At 37.7% G+C, this 25,914-nt stretch overlaps 20 non-coding genes across 20 annotated transcripts; all 20 read right to left on the minus strand.

Annotated features, from left to right (window-relative positions):
* Positions 1-1,504: 1,504 nt before the first annotated feature.
* trnac-gca (transfer RNA cysteine (anticodon GCA)) lies at positions 1,505-1,576 on the minus strand. The gene has a single exon. It is a non-coding gene; the product is annotated as a tRNA-Cys (tRNA).
* Positions 1,577-2,808: 1,232 nt separating this feature from the next.
* On the minus strand, positions 2,809-2,880 carry trnac-gca (transfer RNA cysteine (anticodon GCA)). The gene has a single exon. It is a non-coding gene; the product is annotated as a tRNA-Cys (tRNA).
* A 1,729-nt stretch (positions 2,881-4,609) lies between these two features.
* Positions 4,610-4,681, minus strand: trnac-gca (transfer RNA cysteine (anticodon GCA)). Its single transcript has one exon. It is a non-coding gene; the product is annotated as a tRNA-Cys (tRNA).
* A 581-nt stretch (positions 4,682-5,262) lies between these two features.
* trnac-gca (transfer RNA cysteine (anticodon GCA)) lies at positions 5,263-5,334 on the minus strand. The gene has a single exon. It is a non-coding gene; the product is annotated as a tRNA-Cys (tRNA).
* A 581-nt stretch (positions 5,335-5,915) lies between these two features.
* On the minus strand, positions 5,916-5,987 carry trnac-gca (transfer RNA cysteine (anticodon GCA)). The gene has a single exon. It is a non-coding gene; the product is annotated as a tRNA-Cys (tRNA).
* A 581-nt stretch (positions 5,988-6,568) lies between these two features.
* On the minus strand, positions 6,569-6,640 carry trnac-gca (transfer RNA cysteine (anticodon GCA)). Its single transcript has one exon. It is a non-coding gene; the product is annotated as a tRNA-Cys (tRNA).
* Positions 6,641-7,873: 1,233 nt separating this feature from the next.
* trnac-gca (transfer RNA cysteine (anticodon GCA)) lies at positions 7,874-7,945 on the minus strand. Its single transcript has one exon. It is a non-coding gene; the product is annotated as a tRNA-Cys (tRNA).
* Positions 7,946-9,178: 1,233 nt separating this feature from the next.
* trnac-gca (transfer RNA cysteine (anticodon GCA)) lies at positions 9,179-9,250 on the minus strand. Its single transcript has one exon. It is a non-coding gene; the product is annotated as a tRNA-Cys (tRNA).
* Positions 9,251-10,980: 1,730 nt separating this feature from the next.
* Positions 10,981-11,052, minus strand: trnac-gca (transfer RNA cysteine (anticodon GCA)). The gene has a single exon. It is a non-coding gene; the product is annotated as a tRNA-Cys (tRNA).
* A 581-nt stretch (positions 11,053-11,633) lies between these two features.
* Positions 11,634-11,705, minus strand: trnac-gca (transfer RNA cysteine (anticodon GCA)). Its single transcript has one exon. It is a non-coding gene; the product is annotated as a tRNA-Cys (tRNA).
* Positions 11,706-12,938: 1,233 nt separating this feature from the next.
* Positions 12,939-13,010, minus strand: trnac-gca (transfer RNA cysteine (anticodon GCA)). The gene has a single exon. It is a non-coding gene; the product is annotated as a tRNA-Cys (tRNA).
* Positions 13,011-13,589: 579 nt separating this feature from the next.
* Positions 13,590-13,661, minus strand: trnac-gca (transfer RNA cysteine (anticodon GCA)). Its single transcript has one exon. It is a non-coding gene; the product is annotated as a tRNA-Cys (tRNA).
* A 1,728-nt stretch (positions 13,662-15,389) lies between these two features.
* On the minus strand, positions 15,390-15,461 carry trnac-gca (transfer RNA cysteine (anticodon GCA)). The gene has a single exon. It is a non-coding gene; the product is annotated as a tRNA-Cys (tRNA).
* A 1,075-nt stretch (positions 15,462-16,536) lies between these two features.
* trnac-gca (transfer RNA cysteine (anticodon GCA)) lies at positions 16,537-16,608 on the minus strand. Its single transcript has one exon. It is a non-coding gene; the product is annotated as a tRNA-Cys (tRNA).
* A 1,234-nt stretch (positions 16,609-17,842) lies between these two features.
* On the minus strand, positions 17,843-17,914 carry trnac-gca (transfer RNA cysteine (anticodon GCA)). Its single transcript has one exon. It is a non-coding gene; the product is annotated as a tRNA-Cys (tRNA).
* Positions 17,915-19,644: 1,730 nt separating this feature from the next.
* On the minus strand, positions 19,645-19,716 carry trnac-gca (transfer RNA cysteine (anticodon GCA)). Its single transcript has one exon. It is a non-coding gene; the product is annotated as a tRNA-Cys (tRNA).
* Positions 19,717-20,297: 581 nt separating this feature from the next.
* Positions 20,298-20,369, minus strand: trnac-gca (transfer RNA cysteine (anticodon GCA)). Its single transcript has one exon. It is a non-coding gene; the product is annotated as a tRNA-Cys (tRNA).
* A 1,727-nt stretch (positions 20,370-22,096) lies between these two features.
* Positions 22,097-22,168, minus strand: trnac-gca (transfer RNA cysteine (anticodon GCA)). Its single transcript has one exon. It is a non-coding gene; the product is annotated as a tRNA-Cys (tRNA).
* Positions 22,169-23,880: 1,712 nt separating this feature from the next.
* trnac-gca (transfer RNA cysteine (anticodon GCA)) lies at positions 23,881-23,952 on the minus strand. The gene has a single exon. It is a non-coding gene; the product is annotated as a tRNA-Cys (tRNA).
* Positions 23,953-25,490: 1,538 nt separating this feature from the next.
* Positions 25,491-25,562, minus strand: trnac-gca (transfer RNA cysteine (anticodon GCA)). Its single transcript has one exon. It is a non-coding gene; the product is annotated as a tRNA-Cys (tRNA).
* Positions 25,563-25,914: the final 352 nt, after the last annotated feature.

Genomic DNA, 25,914 nt, shown 5'->3' on the forward strand with positions numbered 1-25,914 from the left:
GAGGGACATTTTAGACTGAGTAACATAACCAAAAAAGGAGTACTCCCTCTCTCAAGATACATTTAGAAAGTACTTGATTTCAAGGGGGTGCCAGGATTTGAACGTGAGAAATTGTCTAAAAGGGACAATTTTCCCTGAGTAACATATTGGGAAAAAAAGTCCTCTACCCTCAAACAACTCTTTGAAAAATCTTGATTTAAAGGGGGCATCAGGATTTGAACCTGGGACCTCTTGATCTGCAGTCAAATGCTCTAACACTGAGCTATACCCCCTCTGCTAGAAACTGTCTAAAGGTGGAAAAATTGTCTAAAATGGGACATTATAGCTGGATATCAACAAAAACTAATAAAGAACACTCTCTCTCTGAAAACATACCCATAAAGTATTTGATTTCAAGATGACAAAAATATTACAATCTGAGAACTATAGATCTGAAGTCTGTTGCACTTCAACCTCTGTTAGGAACTGTCTGACAGAGAATAACCATCTAATGAGGGACATTTTTGCAGTGCACACCCTCTCTCAAGAAACACTGAGAAAGTACTTGATTTCAAGATGACAAGAATATTACAATCTGAGACCTATAGATCTGAAGTCTATTGCACTTCCACCTCTGTTAGGAACTGTCTGACAGAGAAAAAAACATTGAATGAGGGACATTTTAGACTGAGTAACATAACCAAAAAAGGAGTACTCCCTCTCTCAAGATACACTTAGAAAGTACTTGATTTCAAGGGGGTGCCAGGATTTGAACGTGAGAAATTGTCTAATAAGGGACAATTTTCCCTGAGTAACATATTGGGAAAAAAAGTCCTCTACCCTCAAACAACTCTTTGAAATATCTTGATTTAAAGCGGGCATCAGGATTTGAACCTGGGACCTCTTGATCTGCAGTCAAATGCTCTACCACTGAGCTATACCCCCTCTGCTAGAAACTGTCTAAAGGTGGAAAAATTATCTAATAAGGGACATTATAGCTGGATATCAACAAAAACTAATAAAGAACACTCTCTCTCTGAAAACATACCCATAAAGTATTTGATTTCAAGATGACAAAAATATTACAATCTGAGAACTATAGATCTGAAGTCTGTTGCACTTCAACCTCTGTTAGGAACTGTCTGACAGAGAATAACCATCTAATGAGGGACATTTTTGCAGAGCACACCCTCTCTCAAGAAACACTGAGAAAGTACTTGATTTCAAGATGACAAAAATATTACAATCTGAGACCTATAGATCTGAAGTCTATTGCACTTCCACCTCTGTTAGGAACTGTCTGACAGAGAAAAAACATTGAATGAGGGACATTTTAGACTGAGTAACATAACCAAAAAAAGGAGTACTCCCTCTCTCAAGATACACTTAGAAAGTACTTGATTTCAAGGGGGTGCCAGGATTTGAACGTGAGAATTTGTCTAATAAGGGACAATTTTCCCTGAGTAACATATTGGGGAAAAAAGTCCTCTACCCTCAAACAACTCTTTGAAAAATCTTGATTTAAAGGGGGCATCAGGATTTGAACCTGGGACCTCTTGATCTGCAGTCAAATGCTCTACCACTGAGCTATACCCCCTCTGGTAGAAACTGTCTAAAGGTGGAAAAATTGTCTAATAAGGGACATTATAGCTGGATATCAACAAAAACGAATAAAGAACACTCTCTCTCTGAAAACATACCCATAAAGTATTTGATTTCAAGATGACAAAAATATTACAATCTGAGAACTATAGATCTGAAGTCTGTTGCACTTCAACCTCTGTTAGGAACTGTCTGACAGAGAATAACCATCTAATGAGGGACATTTTTGCAGAGCACACCCTCTCTCAAGAAACACTGAGAAAGTACTTGATTTCAAGATGACAAAAATATTACAATCTGAGACCTATAGATCTGAAGTCTATTGCACTTCCACCTCTGTTAGGAACTGTCTGACAGAGAAAAAAACATTGAATGAGGGACATTTTAGACTGAGTAACATAACCAAAAAAGGAGTACTCCCTCTCTCAAGATACATTTAGAAAGTACTTGATTTCAAGGGGGTGCCAGGATTTGAACGTGAGAAATGGTCTAATAAGGGACAATTTTCCCTGAGTAACATATTGGGAAAAAAAGTCCTCTACCATCAAACAACTCTTTGAAAAATCTTGATTTAAAGGGGGCATCAGGATTTGAACCTGGGACCTCTTCATCTGCAGTCAAATGCTCTACCACTGAGCTATACCCCCTCTGGTAGAAACTGTCTAAAGGTGGAAAAATTGTCTAATAAGGGACATTATAGCTGGATATCAACAAAAACTAATAGAGAACACTCTCTCTCTGAAAGCATACCCATAAAGTATTTGATTTCAAGATGACAAAAATATTACAATCTGAGAACTATAGATCTGAAGTCTGTTGCACTTCAACCTCTGTTAGGAACTGTCTGACAGAGAATAACCATCTAATGAGGGACATTTTTGCAGAGCACACCCTCTCTCAAGAAACACTGAGAAAGTACTTGATTTCAAGATGACAAAAATATTACAATCTGAGACCTATAGATCTGAAGTCTATTGCACTTCCACCTCTGTTAGGAACTGTCTGACAGAGAAAAAAACATTGAATGAGGGACATTTTAGACTGAGTAACATAACCAAAAAAGGAGTACTCCCTCTCTCAAGATACACTTAGAAAGTACTTGATTTCAAGGGGGTGCCAGGATTTGAACGTGAGAATTTGTCTAATAAGGGACAATTTTCCCTGAGTAACATATTGGGGAAAAAAGTCCTCTACCCTCAAACAACTCTTTGAAAAATCTTGATTTAAAGGGGGCATCAGGATTTGAACCTGGGACCTCTTGATCTGCAGTCAAATGCTCTACCACTGAGCTATACCCCCTCTGGTAGAAACTGTCTAAAGGTGGAAAAATTGTCTAATAAGGGACATTATAGCTGGATATCAACAAAAACGAATAAAGAACACTCTCTCTCTGAAAACATACCCATAAAGTATTTGATTTCAAGATGACAAAAATATTACAATCTGAGAACTATAGATCTGAAGTCTGTTGCACTTCAACCTCTGTTAGGAACTGTCTGACAGAGAATAACCATCTAATGAGGGACATTTTTGCAGAGCACACCCTCTCTCAAGAAACACTGAGAAAGTACTTGATTTCAAGATGACAAAAATATTACAATCTGAGACCTATAGATCTGAAGTCTATTGCACTTCCACCTCTGTTAGGAACTGTCTGACAGAGAAAAAAACATTGAATGAGGGACATTTTAGACTGAGTAACATAACCAAAAAAAGGAGTACTCCCTCTCTCAAGATACACTTAGAAAGTACTTGATTTCAAGGGGGTGCCAGGATTTGAACGTGAGAAATTGTCTAATAAGGGACCATTTTCCCTGAGTAACATATTGGGAAAAAAAGTCCTCTACCCTCAAACAACTCTTTGAAAAATCTTGATTTAAAGGGGGCATCAGGATTTGAACCTGGGACCTCTTGATCTGCAGTGAAATGCTCTACCACTGAGCTATACCCCCTCTGCTAGAAACTGTCTAAAGGTGGAAAAATTGTCTAATAAGGGACATTATAGCTGGATATCAACAAAAACGAATAAAGAACACTCTCTCTCTGAAAACATACCCATAAAGTATTTGATTTCAAGATGACAAAAATATTACAATCTGAGAACTATAGATCTGAAGTCTGTTGCACTTCAACCTCTGTTAGGAACTGTCTGACAGAGAATAACCATCTAATGAGGGACATTTTTGCAGAGCACACCCTCTCTCAAGAAACACTGAGAAAGTACTTGATTTCAAGATGACAAAAATATTACAATCTGAGACCTATAGATCTGAAGTCTATTGCACTTCCACCTCTGTTAGGAACTGTCTGACAGAGAAAAAAACATTGAATGAGGGACATTTTAGACTGAGTAACATAACCAAAAAAAGGAGTACTCCCTCTCTCAAGATACACTTAGAAAGTACTTGATTTCAAGGGGGTGCCAGGATTTGAACGTGAGAAATTGTCTAATAAGGGACCATTTTCCCTGAGTAAAATATTGGGAAAAAAAAGTCCTCTACCCTCAAACAACTCTTTGAAAAATCTTGATTTAAAGGGGGCATCAGGATTTGAACCTGGGACCTCTTGATCTGCAGTGAAATGCTCTACCACTGAGCTATACCCCCTCTGCTAGAAACTGTCTAAAGGTGGAAAAATTGTCTAATAAGGGACATTATAGCTGGATATCAACAAAAACTAATAAAGAACACTCTCTCTCTGAAAACATACCCATAAAGTATTTGATTTCAAGATGACAAAAATATTACAATCTGAGAACTATAGATCTGAAGTCTGTTGCACTTCAACCTCTGTTAGGAACTGTCTGACAGAGAAAAAAACATTGAATGAGGGACATTTTAGACTGAGTAACATAACCAAAAAAGGAGTACTCCCTCTCTCAAGATACATTTAGAAAGTACTTGATTTCAAGGGGGTGCCAGGATTTGAACGTGAGAAATTGTCTAATAAGGGACAATTTTCCCTGAGTAACATATTGGGAAAAAAAGTCCTCTACCCTCAAACAACTCTTTGAAAAATCTTGATTTAAAGGGGGCATCAGGATTTGAACCTGGGACCTCTTGATCTGCAGTCAAATGCTCTACCACTGAGCTATACCCCCTCTGGTAGAAACTGTCTAAAGGTGGAAAAATTGTCTAATAAGGGACATTATAGCTGGATATCAACAAAAACGAATAAAGAACACTCTCTCTCTGAAAACATACCCATAAAGTATTTGATTTCAAGATGACAAAAATATTACAATCTGAGAACTATAGATCTGAAGTCTGTTGCACTTCAACCTCTGTTAGGAACTGTCTGACAGAGAATAACCATCTAATGAGGGACATTTTTGCAGAGCACACCCTCTCTCAAGAAACACTGAGAAAGTACTTGATTTCAAGATGACAAAAATATTACAATCTGAGACCTATAGATCTGAAGTCTATTGCACTTCCACCTCTGTTAGGAACTGTCTGACAGAGAAAAAAACATTGAATGAGGGACATTTTAGACTGAGTAACATAACCAAAAAAAGGAGTACTCCCTCTCTCAAGATACACTTAGAAAGTACTTGATTTCAAGGGGGTGCCAGGATTTGAACGTGAGAATTTGTCTAATAAGGGACAATTCTCCCTGAGTAACATATTGGGGAAAAAAGTCCTCTACCCTCAAACAACTCTTTGAAAAATCTTGATTTAAAGGGGGCATCAGGATTTGAACCTGGGACCTCTTGATCTGCAGTCAAATGCTCTACCACTGAGCTATACCCCCTCTGGTAGAAACTGTCTAAAGGTGGAAAAATTGTCTAATAAGGGACATTATAGCTGGATATCAACAAAAACGAATAAAGAACACTCTCTCTCTGAAAACATACCCATAAAGTATTTGATTTCAAGATGACAAAAATATTACAATCTGAGAACTATAGATCTGAAGTCTGTTGCACTTCAACCTCTGTTAGGAACTGTCTGACAGAGAATAACCATCTAATGAGGGACATTTTTGCAGAGCACACCCTCTCTCAAGAAACACTGAGAAAGTACTTGATTTCAAGATGACAAAAATATTACAATCTGAGACCTATAGATCTGAAGTCTATTGCACTTCCACCTCTGTTAGGAACTGTCTGACAGAGAAAAAAACATAGAATGAGGGACATTTTAGACTGAGTAACATAACCAAAAAAAGGAGTACTCCCTCTCTCAAGATACACTTAGAAAGTACTTGATTTCAAGGGGGTGCCAGGATTTGAACGTGAGAATTTGTCTAATAAGGGACAATTTTCCCTGAGTAACATATTGGGGAAAAAAGTCCTCTACCCTCAAACAACTCTTTGAAAAATCTTGATTTAAAGGGGGCATCAGGATTTGAACCTGGGACCTCTTGATCTGCAGTCAAATGCTCTACCACTGAGCTATACCCCCTCTGGTAGAAACTGTCTAAAGGTGGAAAAATTGTCTAATAAGGGACATTATAGCTGGATATCAACAAAAACGAATAAAGAACACTCTCTCTCTGAAAACATACCCATAAAGTATTTGATTTCAAGATGACAAAAATATAACAATCTGAGAACTATAGATCTGAAGTCTGTTGCACTTCAACCTCTGTTAGGAACTGTCTGACAGAGAATAACCATCTAATGAGGGACATTTTTGCAGAGCACACCCTCTCTCAAGAAACACTGAGAAAGTACTTGATTTCAAGATGACAAAAATATTACAATCTGAGACCTATAGATCTGAAGTCTATTGCACTTCCACCTCTGTTAGGAACTGTCTGACAGAGAAAAAAACATTGAATGAGGGACATTTTAGACTGAGTAACATAACCAAAAAAAGGAGTACTCCCTCTCTCAAGATACACTTAGAAAGTACTTGATTTCAAGGGGGTGCCAGGATTTGAACGTGAGAATTTGTCTAATAAGGGACAATTTTCCCTGAGTAACATATTGGGGAAAAAAGTCCTCTACCCTCAAACAACTCTTTGAAAAATCTTGATTTAAAGGGGGCATCAGGATTTGAACCTGGGACCTCTTGATCTGCAGTCAAATGCTCTACCACTGAGCTATACCCCCTCTGGTAGAAACTGTCTAAAGGTGGAAAAATTGTCTAATAAGGGACATTATAGCTGGATATCAACAAAAACGAATAAAGAACACTCTCTCTCTGAAAACATACCCATAAAGTATTTGATTTCAAGATGACAAAAATATTACAATCTGAGAACTATAGATCTGAAGTCTGTTGCACTTCAACCTCTGTTAGGAACTGTCTGACAGAGAATAACCATCTAATGAGGGACATTTTTGCAGAGCACACCCTCTCTCAAGAAACACTGAGAAAGTACTTGATTTCAAGATGACAAAAATATTACAATCTGAGACCTATAGATCTGAAGTCTATTGCACTTCCACCTCTGTTAGGAACTGTCTGACAGAGAAAAAAACATTGAATGAGGGACATTTTAGACTGAGTAACATAACCAAAAAAGGAGTACTCCCTCTCTCAAGATACATTTAGAAAGTACTTGATTTCAAGGGGGTGCCAGGATTTGAACGTGAGAAATGGTCTAATAAGGGACAATTTTCCCTGAGTAACATATTGGGAAAAAAAGTCCTCTACCATCAAACAACTCTTTGAAAAATCTTGATTTAAAGGGGGCATCAGGATTTGAACCTGGGACCTCTTCATCTGCAGTCAAATGCTCTACCACTGAGCTATACCCCCTCTGGTAGAAACTGTCTAAAGGTGGAAAAATTGTCTAATAAGGGACATTATAGCTGGATATCAACAAAAACTAATAGAGAACACTCTCTCTCTGAAAGCATACCCATAAAGTATTTGATTTCAAGATGACAAAAATATTACAATCTGAGAACTATAGATCTGAAGTCTGTTGCACTTCAACCTCTGTTAGGAACTGTCTGACAGAGAATAACCATCTAATGAGGGACATTTTTGCAGAGCACACCCTCTCTCAAGAAACACTGAGAAAGTACTTGATTTCAAGATGACAAAAATATTACAATCTGAGACCTATAGATCTGAAGTCTATTGCACTTCCACCTCTGTTAGGAACTGTCTGACAGAGAAAAAAACATTGAATGAGGGACATTTTAGACTGAGTAACATAACCAAAAAAAGGAGTACTCCCTCTCTCAAGATACACTTAGAAAGTACTTGATTTCAAGGGGGTGCCAGGATTTGAACGTGAGAATTTGTCTAATAAGGGAAAATTTTCCCTGAGTAACATATTGGGGAAAAAAGTCCTCTACCCTCAAACAACTCTTTGAAAAATCTTGATTTAAAGGGGGTATCAGGATTTGAACCTGGGACCTCTTGATCTGCAGTCAAATGCTCTACCACTGAGCTATACCCCCTCTGGTAGAAACTGTCTAAAGGTGGAAAAATTGTCTAATAAGGGACATTATAGCTGGATATCAACAAAAACGAATAAAGAACACTCTCTCTCTGAAAACATACCCATAAAGTATTTGATTTCAAGATGACAAAAATATTACAATCTGAGAACTATAGATCTGAAGTCAGTTGCACTTCAACCTCTGTTAGGAACTGTCTGACAGAGAATAACCATCTAATGAGGGACATTTTTGCAGAGCACACCCTCTCTCAAGAAACACTGAGAAAGTACTTGATTTCAAGATGACAAAAATATTACAATCTGAGACCTATAGATCTGAAGTCTATTGCACTTCCACCTCTGTTAGGAACTGTCTGACAGAGAAAAAAACATTGAATGAGGGACATTTTAGACTGAGTAACATAACCAAAAAAGGAGTACTCCCTCTCTCAAGATACATTTAGAAAGTACTTGATTTCAAGGGGGTGCCAGGATTTGAACGTGAGAAATGGTCTAATAAGGGACAATTTTCCCTGAGTAACATATTGGGAAAAAAAGTCCTCTACCATCAAACAACTCTTTGAAAAATCTTGATTTAAAGGGGGCATCAGGATTTGAACCTGGGACCTCTTCATCTGCAGTCAAATGCTCTACCACTGAGCTATACCCCCTCTGCTAGAAACTGTCTAAAGGTGGAAAAATTGTCTAATAAGGGACATTATAGCTGGATATCAACAAAAACTAATAGAGAACACTCTCTCTCTGAAAGCATACCCATAAAGTATTTGATTTCAAGATGACAAAAATATTACAATCTGAGAACTATAGATCTGAAGTCTGTTGCACTTCAACCTCTGTTAGGAACTGTCTGACAGAGAATAACCATCTAATGAGGGACATTTTTGCAGAGCACACCCTCTCTCAAGAAACACTGAGAAAGTACTTGATTTCAAGATGACAAAAATATTACAATCTGAGACCTATAGATCTGAAGTCTATTGCACTTCCACCTCTGTTAGGAACTGTCTGACAGAGAAAAAAACATTGAATGAGGGACATTTTAGACTGAGTAACATAACCAAAAAAAGGAGTACTCCCTCTCTCAAGATACACTTAGAAAGTACTTGATTTCAAGGGGGTGCCAGGATTTGAACGTGAGAATTTGTCTAATAAGGGACAATTTTCCCTGAGTAACATATTGGGGAAAAAAGTCCTCTACCCTCAAACAACTCTTTGAAAAATCTTGATTTAAAGGGGGTATCAGGATTTGAACCTGGGACCTCTTGATCTGCAGTCAAATGCTCTACCACTGAGCTATACCCCCTCTGGTAGAAACTGTCTAAAGGTGGAAAAATTGTCTAATAAGGGACATTATAGCTGGATATCAACAAAAACGAATAAAGAACACTCTCTCTCTGAAAACATACCCATAAAGTATTTGATTTCAAGATGACAAAAATATTACAATCTGAGAACTATAGATCTGAAGTCTGTTGCACTTCAACCTCTGTTAGGAACTGTCTGACAGAGAATAACCATCTAATGAGGGACATTTTTGCAGAGCACACCCTCTCTCAAGAAACACTGAGAAAGTACTTGATTTCAAGATGACAAAAATATTACAATCTGAGACCTATAGATCTGAAGTCTATTGCACTTCCACCTCTGTTAGGAACTGTCTGACAGAGAAAAAAACATTGAATGAGGGACATTTTAGACTGAGTAACATAACCAAAAAAAGGAGTACTCCCTCTCTCAAGATACACTTAGAAAGTACTTGATTTCAAGGGGGTGCCAGGATTTGAACGTGAGAAATTGTCTAATAAGGGACCATTTTCCCTGAGTAACATATTGGGAAAAAAAAGTCCTCTACCCTCAAACAACTCTTTGAAAAATCTTGATTTAAAGGGGGCATCAGGATTTGAACCTGGGACCTCTTGATCTGCAGTGAAATGCTCTACCACTGAGCTATACCCCCTCTGCTAGAAACTGTCTAAAGGTGGAAAAATTGTCTAATAAGGGACATTATAGCTGGATATCAACAAAAACGAATAAAGAACACTCTCTCTCTGAAAACATACCCATAAAGTATTTGATTTCAAGATGACAAAAATATTACAATCTGAGAACTATAGATCTGAAGTCTGTTGCACTTCAACCTCTGTTAGGAACTGTCTGACAGAGAATAACCATCTAATGAGGGACATTTTTGCAGAGCACACCCTCTCTCAAGAAACACTGAGAAAGTACTTGATTTCAAGATGACAAAAATATTACAATCTGAGACCTATAGATCTGAAGTCTATTGCACTTCCACCTCTGTTAGGAACTGTCTGACAGAGAAAAAAACATTGAATGAGGGACATTTTAGACTGAGTAACATAACCAAAAAAAGGAGTACTCCCTCTCTCAAGATACACTTAGAAAGTACTTGATTTCAAGGGGGTGCCAGGATTTGAACGTGAGAAATTGTCTAATAAGGGACCATTTTCCCTGAGTAAAATATTGGGAAAAAAAAGTCCTCTACCCTCAAACAACTCTTTGAAAAATCTTGATTTAAAGGGGGCATCAGGATTTGAACCTGGGACCTCTTGATCTGCAGTGAAATGCTCTACCACTGAGCTATACCCCCTCTGCTAGAAACTGTCTAAAGGTGGAAAAATTGTCTAATAAGGGACATTATAGCTGGATATCAACAAAAACTAATAAAGAACACTCTCTCTCTGAAAACATACCCATAAAGTATTTGATTTCAAGATGACAAAAATATTACAATCTGAGAACTATAGATCTGAAGTCTGTTGCACTTCAACCTCTGTTAGGAACTGTCTGACAGAGAAAAAAACATTGAATGAGGGACATTTTAGACTGAGTAACATAACCAAAAAAGGAGTACTCCCTCTCTCAAGATACATTTAGAAAGTACTTGATTTCAAGGGGGTGCCAGGATTTGAACGTGAGAAATTGTCTAATAAGGGACAATTTTCCCTGAGTAACATATTGGGAAAAAAAGTCCTCTACCCTCAAACAACTCTTTGAAAAATCTTGATTTAAAGGGGGCATCAGGATTTGAACCTGGGACCTCTTGATCTGCAGTCAAATGCTCTACCACTGAGCTATACCCCCTCTGGTAGAAACTGTCTAAAGGTGGAAAAATTGTCTAATAAGGGACATTATAGCTGGATATCAACAAAAACGAATAAAGAACACTCTCTCTCTGAAAACATACCCATAAAGTATTTGATTTCAAGATGACAAAAATATTACAATCTGAGAACTATAGATCTGAAGTCTGTTGCACTTCAACCTCTGTTAGGAACTGTCTGACAGAGAATAACCATCTAATGAGGGACATTTTTGCAGAGCACACCCTCTCTCAAGAAACACTGAGAAAGTACTTGATTTCAAGATGACAAAAATATTACAATCTGAGACCTATAGATCTGAAGTCTATTGCACTTCCACCTCTGTTAGGAACTGTCTGACAGAGAAAAAAACATTGAATGAGGGACATTTTAGACTGAGTAACATAACCAAAAAAAGGAGTACTCCCTCTCTCAAGATACACTTAGAAAGTACTTGATTTCAAGGGGGTGCCAGGATTTGAACGTGAGAATTTGTCTAATAAGGGACAATTTTCCCTGAGTAACATATTGGGGAAAAAAGTCCTCTACCCTCAAACAACTCTTTGAAAAATCTTGATTTAAAGGGGGCATCAGGATTTGAACCTGGGACCTCTTGATCTGCAGTCAAATGCTCTACCACTGAGCTATACCCCCTCTGGTAGAAACTGTCTAAAGGTGGAAAAATTGTCTAATAAGGGACATTATAGCTGGATATCAACAAAAACGAATAAAGAACACTCTCTCTCTGAAAACATACCCATAAAGTATTTGATTTCAAGATGACAAAAATATAACAATCTGAGAACTATAGATCTGAAGTCTGTTGCACTTCAACCTCTGTTAGGAACTGTCTGACAGAGAATAACCATCTAATGAGGGACATTTTTGCAGAGCACACCCTCTCTCAAGAAACACTGAGAAAGTACTTGATTTCAAGATGACAAAAATATTACAATCTGAGACCTATAGATCTGAAGTCTATTGCACTTCCACCTCTGTTAGGAACTGTCTGACAGAGAAAAAAACATTGAATGAGGGACATTTTAGACTGAGTAACATAACCAAAAAAGGAGTACTCCCTCTCTCAAGATACATTTAGAAAGTACTTGATTTCAAGGGGGTGCCAGGATTTGAACGTGAGAAATGGTCTAATAAGGGACAATTTTCCCTGAGTAACATATTGGGAAAAAAAGTCCTCTACCATCAAACAACTCTTTGAAAAATCTTGATTTAAAGGGGGCATCAGGATTTGAACCTGGGACCTCTTCATCTGCAGTCAAATGCTCTACCACTGAGCTATACCCCCTCTGGTAGAAACTGTCTAAAGGTGGAAAAATTGTCTAATAAGGGACATTATAGCTGGATATCAACAAAAACGAATAAAGAACACTCTCTCTCTGAAAACATACCCATAAAGTATTTGATTTCAAGATGACAAAAATATTACAATCTGAGAACTATAGATCTGAAGTCTGTTGCACTTCAACCTCTGTTAGGAACTGTCTGACAGAGAATAACCATCTAATGAGGGACATTTTTGCAGAGCACACCCTCTCTCAAGAAACACTGAGAAAGTACTTGATTTCAAGATGACAAAAATATTACAATCTGAGACCTATAGATTTGAAGTCTATTGCACTTCCACCTCTGTTAGGAACTGTCTGACAGAGAAAAAAACATTGAATGAGGGACATTTTAGACTGAGTAACATAACCAAAAAAAGGAGTACTCCCTCTCTCAAGATACACTTAGAAAGTACTTGATTTCAAGGGGGTGCCAGGATTTGAACGTGAGAATTTGTCTAATAAGGGACAATTTTCCCTGAGTAACATATTGGGGAAAAAAGTCCTCTACCCTCAAACAACTCTTTGAAAAATCTTGATTTAAAGGGGGCATCAGGATTTGAACCTGGGACCTCTTGATCTGCAGTCAAATGCTCTACCACTGAGCTATACCCCCTCTGGTAGAAACTGTCTAAAGGTGGAAAAATTGTCTAATAAGGGACATTATAGCTGGATATCAACAAAAACGAATAAAGAACACTCTCTCTCTGAAAACATACCCATAAAGTATTTGATTTCAAGATGACAAAATATAACAATCTGAGAACTATAGATCTGAAGTCTGTTGCACTTCAACCTCTGTTAGGAACTGTCTGACAGAGAATAACCATCTAATGAGGGACATTTTTGCAGAGCACACCCTCTCTCAAGAAACACTGAGAAAGTACTTGATTTCAAGATGACAAAAATATTACAATCTGAGACCTATAGATCTGAAGTCTATTGCACTTCCACCTCTGTTAGGAACTGTCTGACAGAGAAAAAAACATTGAATGAGGGACATTTTAGACTGAGTAACATAACCAAAAAAGGAGTACTCCCTCTCTCAAGATACATTTAGAAAGTACTTGATTTCAAGGGGGTGCCAGGATTTGAACGTGAGAAATGGTCTAATAAGGGACAATTTTCCCTGAGTAACATATTGGGAAAAAAAGTCCTCTACCATCAAACAACTCTTTGAAAAATCTTGATTTAAAGGGGGCATCAGGATTTGAACCTGGGACCTCTTGATCTGCAGTCAAATGCTCTACCACTGAGCTATACCCCCTCTGGTAGAAACTGTCTAAAGGTGGAAAAATTGTCTAATAAGGGACATTATAGCTGGATATCAACAAAAACGAATAAAGAACACTCTCTCTCTGAAAACATACCCATAAAGTATTTGATTTCAAGATGACAAAAATATTACAATCTGAGAACTATAGATCTGAAGTCTGTTGCACTTCAACCTCTGTTAGGAACTGTCTGACAGAGAATAACCATCTAATGAGGGACATTTTTGCAGAGCACACCCTCTCTCAAGAAACACTGAGAAAGTACTTGATTTCAAGATGACAAAAATATTACAATCTGAGACCTATAGATCTGAAGTCTATTGCACTTCCACCTCTGTTAGGAACTGTCTGACAGAGAAAAAAACATTGAATGAGGGACATTTTAGACTGAGTAACATAACCAAAAAAAGGAGTACTCCCTCTCTCAAGATACACTTAGAAAGTACTTGATTTCAAGGGGGTGCCAGGATTTGAACGTGAGAAATGGTCTAATAAGGGACAATTTTCCCTGAGTAACATATTGGGAAAAAAAGTCCTCTACCATCAAACAACTCTTTGAAAAATCTTGATTTAAAGGGGGCATCAGGATTTGAACCTGGGACCTCTTCATCTGCAGTCAAATGCTCTACCACTGAGCTATACCCCCTCTGGTAGAAACTGTCTAAAGGTGGAAAAATTGTCTAATAAGGGACATTATAGCTGGATATCAACAAAAACGAATAAAGAACACTCTCTCTCTGAAAACATACCCATAAAGTATTTGATTTCAAGATGACAAAAATATTACAATCTGAGAACTATAGATCTGAAGTCTGTTGCACTTCAACCTCTGTTAGGAACTGTCTGACAGAGAATAACCATCTAATGAGGGACATTTTTGCAGAGCACACCCTCTCTCAAGAAACACTGAGAAAGTACTTGATTTCAAGATGACAAAAATATTACAATCTGAGACCTATAGATCTGAAGTCTATTGCACTTCCACCTCTGTTAGGAACTGTCTGACAGAGAAAAAAACATTGAATGAGGGACATTTTAGACTGAGTAACATAACCAAAAAAAGGAGTACTCCCTCTCTCAAGATACACTTAGAAAGTACTTGATTTCAAGGGGGTGCCAGGATTTGAACGTGAGAAATTGTCTAATAAGGGACCATTTTCCCTGAGTAACATATTGGGAAAAAAAGTCCTCTACCCTCAAACAACTCTTTGAAAAATCTTGATTTAAAGGGGGCATCAGGATTTGAACCTGGGACCTCTTGATCTGCAGTGAAATGCTCTACCACTGAGCTATACCCCCTCTGCTAGAAACTGTCTAAAGGTGGAAAAATTGTCTAATAAGGGACATTATAGCTGGATATCAACAAAAACTAATAAAGAACACTCTCTCTCTGAAAACATACCCATAAAGTATTTGATTTCAAGATGACAAAAATATTACAATCTGAGAACTATAGATCTGAAGTCTGTTGCACTTCAACCTCTGTTAGGAACTGTCTGACAGAGAAAAAAACATTGAATGAGGGACATTTTAGACTGAGTAACATAACCAAAAAAAGGAGTACTCCCTCTCTCAAGATACACTTAGAAAGTACTTGATTTCAAGGGGGTGCCAGGATTTGAACTTAGAATTTGTCTAATAAGGGACAATTTTCCCTGAGTAACATATTGGGGAAAAAAGTCCTCTACCCTCAAACAACTCTTTGAAAAATCTTGATTTAAAGGGGGCATCAGGATTTGAACCTGGGACCTCTTGATCTGCAGTCAAATGCTCTACCACTGAGCTATACCCCCTCTGCTAGAAGCTGTCTAAAGGCGGAAAAATTGTCTAATAAGGGACATTATAGCTGGATATCAACAAAAACTAATAAAGAACACTCTCTCTCTGAAAACATACCCATAAAGTATTTGATTTCAAGATGACAAAAATATTACAAACTGAGACCTATAGATCTGAAGTCTATTGCACTTCCACCTCTGTTAGGAACTGTCTGACAGAGAAAAAAACATTGAATGAGGGACATTTTAGACTGAGTAACATAACCAAAAAAGGAGTACTCCCTCTCTCAAGATACATTTAGAAAGTACTTGATTTCAAGGGGGTGCCAGGATTTGAACGTGAGAAATGGTCTAATAAGGGACAATTTTCCCTGAGTAACATATTGGGAAAAAAAGTCCTCTACCATCAAACAACTCTTTGAAAAATCTTGATTTAAAGGGGGCATCAGGATTTGAACCTGGGACCTCTTCATCTGCAGTCAAATGCTCTACCACTGAGCTATACCCCCTCTGCTAGAAACTGTCTAAAGGTGGAAAAATTGTCTAATAAGGGACATTATAGCTGGATATCAACAAAAACTAATAGAGAACACTCTCTCTCTGAAAGCATACCCATAAAGTATTTGATTTCAAGATGACAAAAATATTACAATCTGAGAACTATAGATCTGAAGTCTGTTGCACTTCAACCTCTGTTAGGAACTGTCTGACAGAGAATAACCATCTAATGAGGGACATTTTTGCAGAGCACACCCTCTCTCAAGAAACACTGAGAAAGTACTTGATTTCAAGATGACAAAAATATTACAATCTGAGACCTATAGATCTGAAGTCTATTGCACTTCCACCTCTGTTAGGAACTGTCTGACAGAGAAAAAAACATTGAATGAGGGACATTTTAGACTGAGTAACATAACCAAAAAAAGGAGTACTCCCTCTCTCAAGATACACTTAGAAAGTACTTGATTTCAAGAGGGTGCCAGGATTTGAACGTGAGAATTTGTCTAATAAGGGACAATTTTCCCTGAGTAACATATTGGGGAAAAAAGTCCTCTACCCTCAAACAACTCTTTGAAAAATCTTAATTTAAAGGGGGTATCAGGATTTGAACCTGGGACCTCTTGATCTGCAGTCAAATGCTCTACCACTGAGCTATACCCCCTCTGGTAGAAACTGTCTAAAGGTGGAAAAATTGTCTAATAAGGGACATTATAGCTGGATATCAACAAAAACGAATAAAGAACACTCTCTCTCTGAAAACATACCCATAAAGTATTTGATTTCAAGATGACAAAAATATTACAATCTGAGAACTATAGATCTGAAGTCTGTTGCACTTCAACCTCTGTTAGGAACTGTCTGACAGAGAATAACCATCTAATGAGGGACATTTTTGCAGAGCACACCCTCTCTCAAGAAACACTGAGAAAGTACTTGATTTCAAGATGACAAAAATATTACAATCTGAGACCTATAGATCTGAAGTCTATTGCACTTCCACCTCTGTTAGGAACTGTCTGACAGAGAAAAAAACATTGAATGAGGGACATTTTAGACTGAGTAACATAACCAAAAAAAGGAGTACTCCCTCTCTCAAGATACACTTAGAAAGTACTTGATTTCAAGGGGGTGCCAGGATTTGAACGTGAGAAATTGTCTAATAAGGGACCATTTTCCCTGAGTAACATATTGGGAAAAAAAAGTCCTCTACCCTCAAACAACTCTTTGAAAAATCTTGATTTAAAGGGGGCATCAGGATTTGAACCTGGGACCTCTTGATCTGCAGTGAAATGCTCTACCACTGAGCTATACCCCCTCTGCTAGAAACTGTCTAAAGGTGGAAAAATTGTCTAATAAGGGACATTATAGCTGGATATCAACAAAAACGAATAAAGAACACTCTCTCTCTGAAAACATACCCATAAAGTATTTGATTTCAAGATGACAAAAATATTACAATCTGAGAACTATAGATCTGAAGTCTGTTGCACTTCAACCTCTGTTAGGAACTGTCTGACAGAGAATAACCATCTAATGAGGGACATTTTTGCAGAGCACACCCTCTCTCAAGAAACACTGAGAAAGTACTTGATTTCAAGATGACAAAAATATTACAATCTGAGACCTATAGATCTGAAGTCTATTGCACTTCCACCTCTGTTAGGAACTGTCTGACAGAGAAAAAAACATTGAATGAGGGACATTTTAGACTGAGTAACATAACCAAAAAAGGAGTACTCCCTCTCTCAAGATACACTTAGAAAGTACTTGATTTCAAGAGGGTGCCAGGATTTGAACGTGAGAATTTGTCTAATAAGGGACAATTTTCCCTGAGTAACATATTGGGGAAAAAAGTCCTCTACCCTCAAACAACTCTTTGAAAAATCTTAATTTAAAGGGGGTATCAGGATTTGAACCTGGGACCTCTTGATCTGCAGTCAAATGCTCTACCACTGAGCTATACCCCCTCTGGTAGAAACTGTCTAAAGGTGGAAAAATTGTCTAATAAGGGACATTATAGCTGGATATCAACAAAAACGAATAAAGAACACTCTCTCTCTGAAAACATACCCATAAAGTATTTGATTTCAAGATGACAAAAATATTACAATCTGAGAACTATAGATCTGAAGTCTGTTGCACTTCAACCTCTGTTAGGAACTGTCTGACAGAGAATAACCATCTAATGAGGGACATTTTTGCAGAGCACACCCTCTCTCAAGAAACACTGAGAAAGTACTTGATTTCAAGATGACAAAAATATTACAATCTGAGACCTATAGATCTGAAGTCTATTGCACTTCCACCTCTGTTAGGAACTGTCTGACAGAGAAAAAAACATTGAATGAGGGACATTTTAGACTGAGTAACATAACCAAAAAAAGGAGTACTCCCTCTCTCAAGATACACTTAGAAAGTACTTGATTTCAAGGGGGTGCCAGGATTTGAACGTGAGAAATTGTCTAATAAGGGACCATTTTCCCTGAGTAACATATTGGGAAAAAAAAGTCCTCTACCCTCAAACAACTCTTTGAAAAATCTTGATTTAAAGGGGGCATCAGGATTTGAACCTGGGACCTCTTGATCTGCAGTGAAATGCTCTACCACTGAGCTATACCCCCTCTGCTAGAAACTGTCTAAAGGTGGAAAAATTGTCTAATAAGGGACATTATAGCTGGATATCAACAAAAACGAATAAAGAACACTCTCTCTCTGAAAACATACCCATAAAGTATTTGATTTCAAGATGACAAAAATATTACAATCTGAGAACTATAGATCTGAAGTCTGTTGCACTTCAACCTCTGTTAGGAACTGTCTGACAGAGAATAACCATCTAATGAGGGACATTTTTGCAGAGCACACCCTCTCTCAAGAAACACTGAGAAAGTACTTGATTTCAAGATGACAAAAATATTACAATCTGAGACCTATAGATCTGAAGTCTATTGCACTTCCACCTCTGTTAGGAACTGTCTGACAGAGAAAAAAACATTGAATGAGGGACATTTTAGACTGAGTAACATAACCAAAAAAAGGAGTACTCCCTCTCTCAAGATACACTTAGAAAGTACTTGATTTCAAGGGGGTGCCAGGATTTGAACGTGAGAAATTGTCTAATAAGGGACCATTTTCCCTGAGTAACATATTGGGAAAAAAAAGTCCTCTACCCTCAAACAACTCTTTGAAAAATCTTAATTTAAAGGGGGCATCAGGATTTGAACCTGGGACCTCTTGATCTGCAGTGAAATGCTCTACCACTGAGCTATACCCCCCTCTGCTAGAAACTGTCTAAAGGTGGAAAAATTGTCTAATAAGGGACATTATAGCTGGGTATCAACAAAAACTAATAAAGAACACTCTCTCTCTGAAAACATACCCATAAAGTATTTGATTTCAAGATGACAAAAATATTACAATCTGAGAACTATAGATCTGAAGTCTGTTGCACTTCAACCTCTGTTAGGAACTGTCTGACAGAGAAAAAAACATTGAATGAGGGACATTTTAGACTGAGTAACATAACCAAAAAAGGAGTACTCCCTCTCTCAAGATACATTTAGAAAGTACTTTATTTCAAGGGGGTGCCAGGATTTGAACGTGAGAAATTGTCTAATAAGGGACAATTTTCCCTGAGTAACATATTGGGAAAAAAGTCCTCTACCCTCAAACAACTCTCTGAAAAATCTTGATTTAAAGGGGGCATCAGGATTTGAACCTGGGACCTCTTGATCTGCAGTCAAATGCTCTACCACTGAGCTATACCCCCTCTGCTAGAAACTGTCTAAAGGTGGAAAAATTGTCTAATAAGGGACATTATAGCTGGATATCAACAAAAAACTAATAAAGAACACTCTCTCTCTGAAAGCATACCCATAAAGTATTTGATTTCAAGATGACAAAAATATTACAATCTGAGAACTATAGATCTGAAGTCTGTTGCACTTCAACCTCTGTTAGGAACTGTCTGACAGAGAATAACCATCTAATGAGGGACATTTTTGCAGAGCACACCCTCTCTCAAGAAACACTGAGAAAGTACTTGATTTCAAGATGACAAAAATATTACAATCTGAGACCTATAGATCTGAAGTCTATTGCACTTCCACCTCTGTTAGGAACTGTCTGACAGAGAAAAAAACATTGAATGAGGGACATTTTAGACTGAGTAATATAACCAAAAAAAGGAGTACTCCCTCTCTCAAGATACACTTAGAAAGTACTTGATTTCAAGGGGGTGCCAGGATTTGAACTTAGAATTTGTCTAATTAGGGACAATTTTCCCTGAGTAACATATTGGGGAAAAAAGTCCTCTACCCTCAAACAACTCTTTGAAAAATCTTGATTTAAAGGGGGCATCAGGATTTGAACCTGGGACCTCTTGATCTGCAGTCAAATGCTCTACCACTGAGCTATACCCCCTCTGCTAGAAACTGTCTAAAGGCGGAAAAATTGTCTAATAAGGGACATTATAGCTGGATATCAACAAAAACTAATAAAGAACACTCTCTCTCTGAAAACATACCCATAAAGTATTTGATTTCAAGATGACAAAAATATTACAAACTGAGACCTATAGATCTGAATTCTATTGCACTTCCACCTCTGTTAGGAACTGTCTGACAGAGAAAAAAACATTGAATGAGGGACATTTTAGACTGAGTAACATAACCAAAAAAGGAGTACTCCCTCTCTCAAGATACATTTAGAAAGTACTTGATTTCAAGGGGGTGCCAGGATTGAACGTGAGAAATTGTCTAATAAGGGACAATTTTCCCTGAGTAACATATTGGGAAAAAAAGTCCTCTACCCTCAAACAACTCTATGAAAAATCTTGATTTAAAGGGGGCATCAGGAATTGAACTTGGGACCTCTTGATCTGCAGTCAAATGCTCTACCACTGAGCTATACCCCCTCTGCTAGAAACTGTCTAAAGGTGGAAAAATTGTCTAATAAGGGACATTATAGCTGGATATCAACAAAAACTAATAAAGAACCCTCTCTCTCTGAAAACATACCCATAAAGTATTTGATTTCCAAGATGACAAAAATATTACAATTGAGAACTATAGATCTGAAGTCTGTTGCACTTCAACCTCTGTAGGACTGTCTGACAGAGAATAACCAGCTAATGAGGGACATTTTTGCAGAGCACACCCTCCTCAGAAAACACTGAGAAAGTACTTGATTTCAAGATGACAAAAATATTACAATCTGGACCTATAGATCTGAAGTCTATTGCAACTTCCACCTCTGTTAGGAACTGTCTGACAGAGAAAAAAACATTGAATGAGGGACATTTTAGACTGAGGTAACTAACCAAAAAAAAGGAGTACGCCCTCTCTCAAGATACACTTAGAAAGTACTTGATTTCAAGGGGGTGCCAGGAATTTGAACTTAGAATTTGTCTAATAAGGACAATTTTCCCTGAGTAACATATTGGGGAAAAAAGTCCTCTACCCTCAAACAACTCTTTTTGAAAAATCTTGATTTAAGGGGGTATCAGGATTTGAACCTGGGACCTCTTGATCTGCAGTAAAATGCTCTACCACTGAGCTATACCCCCTCTGCTAGAAAACTGGTCTAAAGGTGGAAAAATGGTCTAATAAGGGACATGTATAGCTGGATATCAACAAAAACGAATAAAGAACACTCTCTCTCTGTAAAACATACCCATAAAGTATTTGATTTCAGATGACAAAAATATTACATCTGAGGAACTATAGATCTGAAGTTCTGTTGCACTCAACCTCTGTTAGGAACTGTCTGACAGAGAATAACCATCTAATGAGGGACATTTTTGCAGAGCACACCCTCTCTCAAGAAACACTGAGAAAGTACTTGATTTCAAGATGACAAAAATTATTACAATCTGAGACCTATAGATCTGAAGTCTATTGCACTTCCACCTCTGTTAGGAACTGTCTGACAGAGAGAAAAAACATTGAATGAGGACATTTTAGGACTGAGTAACATAACCAAAAAAGGAGTACTCCCTCTCTCAAGATACACTTAGAAAGTACTTGATTTCAAGGGGTGCCAGGATTGAACGTGAAGAAATTGTCTAATAAGGGACCATTTTCCCTGGTAACATATTGGGAAAAAAAGTCCTCTACCCTCAAACAACTCTTTGAAAAATCTTGATTTAAAGGGGGCATCAGGATTTGAACCTGGGACCTCTTGATCTGCAGTCAAATGCTCTACCACTGAGCTATACCCCCTCTGCTAGAAACTGTCTAAAGGTGGAAAATTGTCTAATAAGGGACATTATAGCTGGATATCAACAAAAACTAATAAAGAACACTCTCTCTCTGAAAACATACCCATAAAGTATTTGATTTCAAGATGACAAAAATATTACAATCTGAGAACTATAGATCTGAAGTCTGTTGCACTTCAACCTCTGTTAGGAACTGTCTGACAGAGAATAACCATCTAATGAGGGACATTTTTGCAGAGCACACCCTCTCTCAAGAAACACTGAGAAAGTACTTGATTTCAAGATGACAAAAATATTACAATCTGAGACCTATAGATCTGAAGTCTATTGCACTTCCACCTCTGTTAGGACTGTCTGACAGAGAAAAACATTGAATGAGGGACATTTTAGACTGAGTAACATAACCAAAAAGGAGTACTCCCTCTCTCAGATACACTTAGAAAGTACTTGATTTCAAGGGGGTGCCAGGATTTGAACGTGAGAAATTGTGTCTAATAAGGGACAATTTCCCTGAGTAACATATTGGGAAAAAAAGTCCTCTACCCTCAAACAACTCTTTGAAAAATCTTGATTTAAAGGGGGCATCAGGATTTGAACCTGGGACCTCTTGATCTCTTGAAATGCTCTAATTCCACTACTGAGCTATACCCCCCCTCTGCTAGAAACTGTCTAAAGGTGGAAAATGTCTAATAAGGGACATTATAGCTGGATATCAACAAAAACGAATAAGAACACTCTCTCTCTGAAACATACCATAAAGTATTTGATTCAAGATGACAAAATAGACAATCTGAGAACTATAGATCTGAAGTCTGTTGCACTTCACCTCTGTTAGGAACTGTCTGACAGAGAATAACCATCTAATGAGGGACATTTTTGCAGAGCACACCCTCTCTCAAGAAACACTGAGAAGTACTTGATTTCAAGATGACAAAATATTACAATCTGAGACCTATAGATCTGAAGTCTATTGCACTTCCACCTCTGTTAGGAACTGTCTGACAGAGAAAAAAACATTGAATGAGGGACATTTTAGACTGAGTAACATAACCAAAAAAAGGAGTACTCCCTCTCTCAAGATACACTTAGAAAGTACTTGATTTCAAGGGGGTGCCAGGATTTGAACGTGAGAAATTGTCTAATAAGGGACAATTTTCCATGAGTAACATATTGGGAAAAAAAGTCCTCTACCCTCAAACAACTCTTTGAAAAATCTTGATTTAAAGGGGGCATCAGGATTTGAACCTGGACCTCTTGATCTGCAGTCAAATGCTCTACCACTGAGCTATACCCCCTCTGCTAGAAACTGTCTAAAAGGTGGAAAAATTGTCTAATAGGGACATTATAGCTGGATATCAACAAAAAAAACAATAAGAACACTCTCTCTCTGAAAACACCCCATAAAGTATTTTGATTTCAAGATGACAAAAATATTACAATCTGAGAACTATAGATCTGAATCTATTGCACTTCACCTCTGTTAGGAACTGTCTGACAGAGAAAAAAACATTGAATGAGGGACATTTTAGACTGAGTAACATAACCAAAAAAAAGAGTACTCCCTCTCTCAAGATCACTTAGAATACTTGATTTCAAGGGGGTGCCAGGATTTGAACGTGAGAATTGTCTAATAAGGGACAATTTTCCCTGAGTAACATATTGGGGAAAAAAGTCCTCTACCCTCAAACAACTCTTTGAAAAATCTTGATTTAAAGGGGGCATCAGGATTTGAACCTGGGACCTCTTGATCTGCAGTCAAATGCTCTACCACTGAGCTATACCCCCTCTGCTAGAAACTGTCTAAAGGCGGAAAATTGGGTCTATATAAGGGACATTAGCTGGATATCAACAAAACACTAATAAGAACACTCTCTGCTCTCTGAAAACATACCTAAAGTATTGATTTCAAGATGACAAAAATATTACAACTGAGACCTATAGATCTGAAGTCTATTGCACTTCCACCTCTGTTAGGAACTGTCTGACAGAGAAAAAACATTGAATGAGGACATTTTAGACTGAGTAACATAACCAAAAAAGGAGTACTCCCTCTCTCAAGATACATTTAGAAAGTACTTGATTTCAAGGGGTGCCAGGATTTGAACGTGAGAAATTGTCTAATAAGGGACAATTTTCCCTGAGTAACATATTGGGAAAAAAAGTCCTCTACCCTCAAACAACTCTTTGAAAAATCTTGATTTAAAGGGGGCATCAGGATTTGAACCTGGACCTCTTGATCTGCAGTCAAATGCTCTACCACTGAGCTATACCCCCTCTGCTAGAAACTGTCTAAAGGTGGAAAAATTGTCTAATAAGGGACATTATAGCTGGATATCAACAAAAACTAATAAAGAACACTCTCTCTCTGAAACATACCCATAAAGTATTTGATTTCAAGATGACAAAAATATTACAATCTGAGAACTATAGATCTGAAGTCTGTTGCACTTCAACCTCTGTTAGGAACTGTCTGACAGAGAATAACCATCTAATGAGGGACATTTTTGCAGAGCACACCCTCTCTCAAGAACACTGAGAAAGTACTTGATTTTCAAGATGACAAAAATATTACAATCTGAGACCTATGATCTGATCTATTGCACTCCACCTCTGTTAGGAACTGTCTGACAGAGAAAAAACATTGAGAGGGACATTTTAGACTGAGTAACATAACCAAAAAAAGGAGCTCCCTCTCTCAAGATACACTTAGATTACTTGATTCAAGGGGGTGCCAGGATTTGAACGTGAGAAATTGTCTAATAAGGGACCATTTTCCCTGAGTCATAAATTGGGAAAAAAGTCCTCTACCCCTCAAACAACTCTTTGAAAAATCTTGATTTAAAGGGGCATCAGGATTTGAACCTGGGACCTCTTGATCTGCAGTCAAGCTCTACCACTGAGCTATACCCCCTCTGCTAGAAACTGTCTAAAGGTGGAAAAATGTCTAATAAGGGACATTATAGCTGGATTCAACAAAAACTAATAAAGAACACCTCTCTCTGAAAACATACCCATAAAGTATTTGATTTCAAGATGACAAAATATTACAATCTGAGAACTATAGATCTGAAGTCTGTTGCACTTCAACCTCTGTTAGAACTGTCTGACAGAGAAAAACATTGAATGAGGGACATTTTAGACTGAGTAACATAACCAAAAAGGAGTACTCCCTCTCTCAAGATACATTTAGAAAGTACTTGATTTCAAGGGGTGCCAGGATTTGAACGTGAGAAATTGTCTAATAAGGGACAATTTTTCCTGAGTAACATATTGGGAAAAAAAGTCCTCTACCCTCAACAACTCTTTGAAAAATCTTGATTTAAAGGGGGCATCAGGATTTGAACCTGGGACCTCTTGATCTGCAGTCAAATGCTCTACCACTGAGCTATACCCCCCTCTGCTAGAAACTGTCTAAAGGGTGGAAAAATTGTCTAATAAGGGACATTATAGCTGGATATCAACAAGCTCATCAAAACACCTCTTCTCTGAAACACTACCCATAAGTATTTGATTTCAAGATGACAAAATATTACAAACTGAGACCTATAGATCTGAAGTCTATTGCACTTTCCACCTCTGTTAGGAACTGTCTGACAGAGAAAAAACATTGAATGAGGGACATTTTAGACTGAGTAACATAACCAAAAAGGAGTACTCCCTCTCTCAAGATACATTTAGAAAGTACTTGATTTCAGGGGGTGCCAGGATTTGAACGTGAGAAATGGTCTAAAAGGGACAATTTCCTGA

The sequence above is a fragment of the Oncorhynchus kisutch genome, unplaced genomic scaffold (genome assembly GCF_002021735.2).
Source record: "Oncorhynchus kisutch isolate 150728-3 unplaced genomic scaffold, Okis_V2 scaffold1699, whole genome shotgun sequence".
Taxonomy (NCBI): domain Eukaryota; kingdom Metazoa; phylum Chordata; class Actinopteri; order Salmoniformes; family Salmonidae; genus Oncorhynchus; species Oncorhynchus kisutch.